Source organism: Telmatherina bonti (assembly GCF_933228915.1).
Source record: "Telmatherina bonti genome assembly, chromosome: 13".
NCBI classification, from domain to species: domain Eukaryota; kingdom Metazoa; phylum Chordata; class Actinopteri; order Atheriniformes; family Telmatherinidae; genus Telmatherina; species Telmatherina bonti.
The window spans coordinates 21,112,994-21,123,351 of record NC_136611.1 but is presented as its reverse complement, the minus strand read 5'-3'; positions in this window follow the sequence as shown (position 1 = coordinate 21,123,351).

The window sequence follows — 10,358 nt, the reverse complement described above, 5'->3', positions numbered from 1 at the left end:
TGGTCTAAAAATCAATGTATCCTCAATAAAGAGTTGGATCATTATAATGGGACTGATAACCCGACTGGAATGATACTGTCATATTTGATTCAGAGAAAAAGGAGGATAAGCAGAGCGGTCACTAGTGGATATATAGACTTAGGACTCTCTCAAACACACACACATGCACAAAAGCTTTTCTCTGAATTTGGCAATGTTGCATTTGCCATGATTGTGAGATATACAATGACTAATCACAGTAACATGTTATTAACCATGATAGTTTTAAAGGTATAGTTGCTACAGCATACAATTCTTCAAATGCAGCTTTTAAATGTACTTTGACATCTTTGACTTTTTCCCTTTTTTTTTTTTTTTTTTTTTTACTATTTTCATTTAGTTAAACAGGGACAATTTGGCTTAATATAGTTCCAATGCAGAAGATTAAATCAAATGCTAATATCGGCATTAAATTCACAGCTAATGTAATACATACATTAGTAGTTTTTAGAGGCGTCAAGCCTACTAGACAGGTGGAAAATAAAGTAGAAAAAACACTTGCACACAATGACTTTCATTCATGTATTTAAGTTGTACATGTCATATTCCTGCCTATTATTTCTATAATTTAGCATTTTTAGCTTTACAGTTCAGCTGAACTTAAATTGCTTTACTTTTTCTTATCTTATTCAAGTTATCTGTTTTTATTGTCATCTTTGTGACACCCAGGTCGCCATCATGTGGACAGACTGAGCTGCTTAGTCATTGCAAACTCTTCACATTGTCATTACTCTGTCTTGATTTAAAGCTGTTTGGCCGTGTGATGCCACTTCTGGCTTGGGGGCCCAAGCATTTGCCTGGTTTGCCTGTTGGTGCACAGTGCCTCTGCTCATCTTTCCCCTGCATTTTGAGTCATTCCTCTTTTCAGATGAATTAAGAGGAATAATATCATCAGTGTTTCCATCAGACATCCCACTAATCATTAGAGTCACTGGAGTGGAAACTGCCAAAGGTTTACAAACCAAGGAGGACTTGTCTGTCCAATGCAGACACACAACATCTTGTCTTACCTCGTTTTTTGGGTTGGAGAGTTTTTGTTATGTTATTTTAGTACCATTGTACAGAGAAATAAGAGTTTGGTTGGGTGAAATTGAAACAGAGCTGTTGAGACAAAGAAATGTCAAATTAATTTGTTGAAAATAACAGGACCATTTATCCCCAAAAACTTGGAACTGGGAAGGTGATGTTTAAGTTTGTTTTGTTTTGTTCTTTCAGCATATGGCAATATTGTTTAAGTAAAAGGTACCAATACAAAAAAGAAGATACTAAAGGAAGATACGAAGTTTGCATAAAAACCTGACCCTTTGTGACATAACAATCACATCTGAAATATTGAATTTAATCCAGTGGTTTGTATTCAAACCACACAGATTGTCAAGAGCCTTTCCTAAATCAAGGACCGGGGAGGAATTTTGACTGAGCTGTGGTGGGAGGCAAACCTTGCTTAACATGATGTAACATGATTTCATAAGAGTATGTATAACGCTGACCAGTTTATTATGACACAACAAATCAAAAGAGTTAAAACTGCTGAATTTATTTAGATTTAATGTGAATATTTATTAGCAGCGTGGGTATGGTGAGAGCTGTCCAAGATGTGAGGTTCTCTTGTGTCTAAGAGCTGCCCAGCACATCCTCTAATGAACACTGAAGCCTTGTCAGGAGGATACAAATCACAGGCCCGGCTCCAGCTCCCATAATGCAATTTTACTAGGCAAAATGACACTGCACATTCAAGGTGACTCTACTAATCCCTTTTGGCTCATTGAATGATTTTTGTAGTTATAAGCACACTCTCTTACTCATCAACTGATGATTTTTAATATCTGAATTGCACGGATGGACCCTTAAATATTAGCCTGGATGAACATCAGTTTAGCATCTCTTAACAAAAAAGAACAATCTGATTTTTGTCTCCAAAAGTAACAATACAAATAGTTAAGTTGAATGAAGACATTGTGGTAGATCTGTATTACTTAAGGTAAAAAGGTGCAATGTTCTTAAGGTGCCATTAACTGGAAATCTTCCCTTCCTCTCCGAACAGACCTGTGTCGGGCTGACCATGTCAGTCCCCTGCAGACCAGACCAGAATGAAGAATCGGACTAAATGCTCTGTACTAAGTTGTGAAGATATATTTAACAAATTGTAATTGAATAGAAGAGTCAAAATATCTATCAGCTGACGCAGAGCTTACATGATGGGAAACCAAGGACAGAACTGGGGACCAATACCCAGTTTGTCTGTTTTCTAAATCATTTTCATGTCCCTCCTTTCCCTAATTCTGAACAAATAATTCACTCAAACATACTTAATAAAATACAAACATTTACCAGAGTTTCATCATCCATTGTGGGGAAACAAAACTTGTACTTCTATTGCAAAACTTTCCATAAGTTACTCCTAAAAAATGTGTTTACCAGACAGTGAATCTCTGAAGAGTTTCTCCCACATGGGTCAACCCAGAGCAGCTTTATACGACTGACTAGTCCCCTACAGTAGCTTCTTGTCATGGAAACAAAGATCAATTTGGAATTCATCACATGACCAATATTCTGAGAAGACCATGTTAGAGTTCAGTAACATCCCTGAACTGAAAACAGTTTTTTTTACATCAGGTTCTAGATGTGACAGTACATCTGCTGAAAACTGGCATGAAAGGGTGGTGGAGGCTGTCTGTCAGAGAATCAATGGAGTGCACGCTGAAGCATGCTGTCAATGATGATGATGCTCAGAGGACAACTAAGCACACAAACAGCCACCCACCTTCACCTGACCACAGCTGACGAGATCCTGACATCACTGACAGTCAACAGGAACAATCAGTCAAGCTCAGTAACCTTTCTTCATCATCTACAGCATGTTTTATTCATTATGGTCCTTTTCCCTTGAACCAACCATTGTATTTTTTAAGCATACCCAGCTCACTTGCACTTTCTGTATCAGTCATTGTTCTCCCAAGACTCAGGCAAAACATGACTATCAGACGTTTGAAAACCAGCTTTCACTTAAAAAAGAAAAAGAAAAAAAAAGAAAACCAGCTTTCACGTATTACTTCCACATCCTATTTTGATGCCTACACTTTGCCTTTACCGTGTTACCAGATTTAATTCATACCATTCCACATCTTTAATAAGTAATCACAATTTTTAGTTAAGTACATTTGTGCTTATACTAAGCCAAATAAAGATGAGAGAGGGTAATGGTGCAGCGAGTAAAGTATCTATACAGTGGCCCAGTCAGAGCTGCGCTCTACAATTGAAATAAAGAGAGTTGATATAGTGTGTGTGCGTTTGTGTGTGTCTGTGTGTGTGCCATTATTGGGACTCATGTGATCTTGGCTGAAAATAGGCCTTGCTCTGACGATACACCCTGTCTGCATGATGGATGGTGGCCCTGCTTTTCTTCAACCTCTTAACTAGCAAAAAAAAACATAAACATAAAGACAAATGGAGAGATTAGAGTCTTCAGAGTTTGGGCCGTTTATGATGGTGGACAATCAACAAAATATCCAGCAAATGTGTACTTGACAAAGTAAGGTGATTTATAAGTTGACCTGCAGCTTTTGATTCAGCATTTGCAAGTAAAATTGTAAGTTATGATATAAACAAACTTGATTATGTCGTATAACTCAGGAATGATGACAATGATCATGTACAGGCTAATTCTTTATGAAAAGCTAAAATCCTAAAATAAAATCCATGTTTTAATAGAAGCATTTTATCAACTCCTTAATCAACAGGAACTGCAATTCCTGAAACCGCGTTCAGGTGTGACTTGTCAGTGTTGTGCCCTTTCAAAGACATGCGTAAGCACTGCAGCATGGCGGGGAGAAAAAGCAGGTCCAATCTCTAAGTGGGCAGAGCTGCATGTAATCGCATCAAAAAAAGAGAGTCCAGGACCTCATCTGGAAGGCAGATGCAGAACCAGCCGGGGACATCTGGGCTAAAAGATTTCATCAAACACTGATGCCATAAAGGAGGAAGAAGAGAGGACAACGACTCTAAGGGTATAAATAAAATTTAAAAAAAATTGAAATAATTAAATAAAAGTAACAAAAAAGAATAAAAATATGTTATAATTTAAAAACAAAAATAATAATTTAGTGATGGACATGAAAATGAATAACCACATTAAAGTAGTGAATACATTTGCCATTCAAGCCGAAAAAGAACTACAAAGGTTTTTACCTCAAATTCTTGTCATTCTTGCAAAGTTTAGATTGGAAAAAAGGGAATCCTGAGTTCCGAGCCAACATACATCAGTATCTCATTTGCATTAATAGTTTCAACCTGCTTACTTGAATTAAACTAATAAAGTGGAAGAAGTAAGTAATTGGCAGAAATATCAGTCTTAATACTGGAAATATTTCCATCACACATCACTTAAAGTTCAAGAATAAAGCATGGTGCCTCTTCTGCTGTTTTTCTGTCAAACTGACGTGTTTGAGCTCCTCAGTAAAGACACGGTCTCTGTATGGTCAGACTTCACTGCTGCCACAGCACATTGGAGATACTACAAATGTGCCAGCACCACTGTCTTGTGCAGGCCTTTTCTGCTGCGATGACGCAACATCACAGATGGATGTTAGATGTGTCAAGTTTACTGATGATGTCTGACTGTAAATTTTTCATTTTATAGCAGAAAAGCAGTCAGTCTCTTTTTTCGGCAATCAGAAATTTGAAAGCAGTGTACTTCCCATCAAGCTGTTCATGATGTGAAAATGCATGAAAAATACCATATATTCATTTCTTTTCAACTATGAAACAGTGTAGCAGGAAATATGCAGACTGTGTGTTGAATAATAGTTTAAAAAACATGCAAACTCAGCCATTTGATGTATAAGATGGATATGTTGTTAAATCCAGAGGAAAGGATCTGTGAATCCTACTTCTGCTTACATTAAAAACAAGAAACAACTCAAAATCAATGATAAGTGGTAAAGAATGCAATCTGCAATCACTTTACCTTAACAAGTTTTTACACTGTGCTCCTCATCTCTCCTGCCGAGTGCTCCCAAATGTTAACCCAGCAGGACAGCTACAGCAGCCTTCGGATTGCAAACAAAGCACTTTGCCACAGATTTCCAGTTCACCGGCTGTGCGCCTGTCAATCGCTCACTGCCTCTCTTGAGGTGCAATTCATAGATGAGTCAGTAGCCTGTTCCAGCATCTCTCTCCTTTTTGTAACAGCAGTGCAGAGTGCTTTAACTGCCCTAGGGCAGGTGGGTGGTCCGCACTATGAAGCTTACACAGTCCATCCACAGCCAACAAAACTCTGCTCATGCCACGAACAAGACTTTCACTTAATCGTACTGTTGCATTAAAGATGGACAAAGTTTGGGCTGTGTTCAGTAATAAACAAACAACCATCTAAATGATGTAAACGACAGTTGTATAAAGAAAAGTCTGACAGCTTACATACATACATACATATACATCTTTATATATATATATATATATATATATATATATATATATATATATATATATATATATATATATATATATATATATATATATATGTGTGTGTATATATATATATATATATGTGTGTGTATATATATATATATATATATATATATATATATATATATGTGTGTGTATATATATATATATATATGTGTGTATATATATATATATATATATATATATATATATATATATATATATATATATATATATATATATATATATATATATATATATATATATATATATATATATATATATATATATATATATATGTGTGTGTGTGTGTGTATATATATATGTGTGGGTTTTTGTTTTTTGTTTTTTTTGTTTTTTTGCTTATGATGCTCATTTATTACTTCTCATTGAAAATAGTGTCTGTTTCATCAACTCAGGGGGAAAATGCTTAAGACAAGAAGCAAACACAACTTTAAACATGTCGTATAAGTTGCAGATTGCCTCATTGCCAGTAAATTAATATCTCCAAATGCAAGTGTTACAGTTCGTTTCCGTAATGATAACAACTGCGGCTAAAAGAGAAAACAAAGAAAGAGCAGAAAAAAGAAAAGTAATTACTTACCGTTATTAATGGCTTGAAGAGACTGAGCTTGACGTAACCCACTACAATGCACTCCGCCTTCACTTTCTGAAACAAAATGTAAAGATATATGAGGGGATTACTGTAGAAAAGATCAGATGTTTAACCATCACCGCACGACATTTGTTTTTTTCTTCTTTTGTCGATGAGGTCCTATCTGGATGCAACACTTTAGGAGAGGGAGAACGAGAGAGAGAGAGAGAGAGACAGAGAGAGAGAGATGGTGATTGGAGAGAGGCAGTGTAATCAATAATAGTATTACACTGAGTGATGCGGGCGATTCCGTGTGATTGAATAATGTCGTTAGATGCCTGACGTGAAACAGCGCAACGCATGAATGCTAAACAGATAAATGGATGATTTTAGGTCCGGAAAGAGTCACTGATTCCTCTTTGTTCTTCAGTGCGCAGTCATATAATTTATACGAACAAACAGGAAGATGACTTTTAGCTGCACTGCTGCTTCTCTGAAAAGTTTTCAACTTATGAAAATACAAGTTGCAAGAATAATCAGACAGATGCATTTAGCTAATAGCAAAGATTTCTCCTTGCACCGTTTTCAGAAAGTATCCATAGCTCACCTTATAGCGCGGAGTGGGCTCCGGAGCGACTCGGAGCGTGGCTCAGCGTGGATCTGTCTCTGTCCGTGGTCCTGAAGCTCCACCACCACCTCAACGATGCTGCAGTCAGTGCGTCAGGTTTGGGTGCTGGTACACAAAGCCTGTGGCATGCACATTAGCCGCTTCTCACGGAATCCTCGTGGATATCTGAATATTTTCTCGGCATTTCCCTGAACGTTGCATTCATAAACTATAACACATAATGAACCTTTTTAAAGAAGAGGTGCGTTTAATATTACTGATGAAAATGGATTTTTTAAATGGCGTTTTATTCGAAAAACGGACGTATGTAGTGCAATAAAGACTAATAACAATATGTATCATTTAAAAATAGACAACAGTCAAGCCTAAAAGGTGTCCCTCAGTGTAATACTTGAAAAAAAAAAAAAAAAAAAAAAACTTCCAACTTGGCACGACACTGGTAGGAGAACTCTGTACATAAATAACCACATCCACAGTCAGCACTTTGACAAATATTTATTTCCACAGCAAATATTTATTTTGTTGTGCTACAGTCAGTGTCTTAAAATTGTTGTTTTACTGATTTCAAGCCATATTCTGAATTCATTTAATTTTTTGTAACCAATTAACCCTGAAGCAGATTCAGAGCCTTTTAGAAAGAAACTAACAAGTCAGAAGGAGCCAAATTATCCTGTCCAGTTTAGTCCAAGACCATTTTTTTGTTGTTTGTTTGTTTGTTTGGATTTTGTTGTTGTTTTGTTTGTTATTTGTTGCTTTGTTTTGTTTGTTTGTTTATTTTAATTTCATTAACTTCCCATGAATTTCATGTTTGTGGCACACAGAGGTAGCACAGCTCATATGAACAAAATGGACAATGAATGGAAAAAAAAGGATCAATAATACTGAACTTTAAAGTGGACTAAGTTTAGGTAGTGGATGGATAATACAACTAAACCCTAACAAATCAGTTTTGTGAAACACGTCCTGTAAAGCAAACATCGTACTCAAACTTTTTACTTCCGCTTGAAAACCACAAAAAATACTGCACACACTTGGATAAATGACCACAGCTTGAACCCCCAATGAAACAAAAACCAAAAGATTTTGACAAGTCCAGACCAGCACACATTGGAACATGATGAATTGTGTTTCTCAAGAGACTCTTTCCTGAAAAATTCTCCCTGTTGAGCTCAGGAGCATGGCGTACTTTCAGGATATCACATACTATCTTCCTGTAGTAGTTATACTTCATTCCCCTCCACATAAGAGATGAGAAGTTCTAATTTCAGGTATGCAGTCACTGGAAAGTATATATTCTGTTAAACTAAGGCTGCTTCGTTAAATGCAGTGTACCTCAAAAGCAAAATAACTTTTTACAACCAGTCACACAAAATCCAGTCCTGATTATCTGCAGCTTTACTTCAGAAGTCATGTAGGATCCCTGACAGTCTTCAAGTCTCTTTTATTTTATTGTTTTATTTTGTGCTATGTTTTGGAGCTAAATTTGACTAATAATCCATTTTCTGCAATCATTTTAACCCATCATTCTCAAGTATATAATGGAAGCACAATAAAACACATTTTTAGCCCACAAACAGCAACCATAGAGAGTAATTTGGTTGATGATCACCTAGTACAGTTTATACAATCCTTTTACAATAAATGCATAATCTACAGGCTCCTGGGAGATAAGTAGAGTCTTTAGATGAGGCGACGGCTGCCTGTGTGCCTGCTATGTCAGATCCTAATGCCTTTGAAAGCTGCAAGTGATTCCTGGAGAAAGTAAGGGAGGGAAATAAGGGAAATAACCGACTGATGCAAGCACAGGGACATTCAGCCTCTCAGTATTCACATCATTAAAGCCTGCAAACTATATCAGCTCTACCAGGGAACTCCACTGCAGAAAATGTTTGCTACTAAGCTCTTTCATGAATTCCACCCAGTCCATCTGGGTCTTTCTCTTATTTAAAACATAAAAGACAAAAATCAATGGTTCCCTGTTAGAAAGCCATACATCAAGCTAATGCACAAAACAGTGCCGTATGGCTATCTGTGCATTTCTTTGTACGTTTCTGGATTGCAACACTGACTGTGCATTATATTTACCACAAAGCAAACAGAATTCAACTCTGAATAGAGCAAAGGTAAACACACATGCACTGTTATAAGACAGCACATGTGTAATCAGGAGGAAATACAGAAATCATTTACTGAATTTAAGGATTGTTGAAGGTTCAAGAAACTCTGCTTTTGATTTGTTTCTGAAGGAAAGTAAACCTCCCTCAAGCCTCAAGACTCCATTTACTACTGCAGAAGAGATGAAGAGCACTTAGCTTAATGTACGGGACAGCAGAATGACCCTCATACACACACATGCAGAGTAGTCCGCATGCAACACTGCGCATGCCAGAATTTTCTCTCTCTTATCCTTGTCACTAAGTAGTGCATGCAGACAAAAAAAAAGAAGTTTAAGGACTCCAGTGTCTTTTTATAACAGTGGAAATATAATCCTAATAAGCAGAAGTTTATAAGTTTATTAATTCCAAATGCAGTACTTGGTTCAGAAAGCTTAATGATGAGTACAGAGCTAATGATATTGACAGGACTGGAATTTCAGGTACACAATCCTCTGCAAGTGATAATCTATGATCTATAGCAGGGATCACCAACTCAAGACCTCTTTGTGTCATGCAGGTCTTAGCTGTGTCCCTGCTTCAACAAATATGAGTCAAATTGCTCTCAAAGACCTTGTTGTCAAGTTCTGCATAAGCTTCCTATGACCCTTTTATTTGAACTAGATGTTCCACCAGGGAAACATCTAAAACCTACAGGACACTGGCCCAAAATGTCTGGAAATGGTGATTGCTAATTTATACTGTATTTAACTTTGAGATTTTGTTTGTTTTTGTTCATTAATACTTTTTAAAAACACATAAAATTTCCATTACCAGTATAAAGTAGTTTTCAGATATGGCTACTAATAATAACAACGTATGTTTAATTGTTAAGAAATAATGATATATCAGGTATAACTGTGTCATTCTGCAAAGGTTCACAACGAGTCTGTACCTGCAGACACAGGCCAAAACATTGGCTGAAATGCCAGCATTACAGCTTCAACAGTTCACGTAGTGCATTACATAGAAACAAGCAACCATGCTTAAATTTGTAACCATGGCATTAGAGGCACTAATCAACCTTGCATGAAAGTATTCAGGCTGTGGAAGTAACAATCAACAAAAAAGCAAGCAGATAATGACAAATGATATGAAAAACAGCACACATATGAAGTGAATAACCCCACCCAATTGGCAGGTTTATGACTATCACTCATTGCCCATAAATGCACAACAGTGTCACCATAATTTGAAATCAACAACAATAAAACAAGATTTTGTGAGATTCCCATAATTTAATTTTAAACCCACACTTTTTTTTCACCTTTTCAGGTGATGTTCAGCTGCATGTAGTAAATTCCCATAATATACTGTATCCGCTTGAATTGAAATTGTCATTCACTTTTACTTGAATTTAAATTTAATTTATCTTAATTTCTTATTCTTTAATAATCTGCTTTCATGCTTTTATGGATTTTATTTTAAAGTATTTTTTTGTTTATTTGTGAAGAGTGCTACAAAAATAAATGTTACTTTTTTTACACTACATCTATGT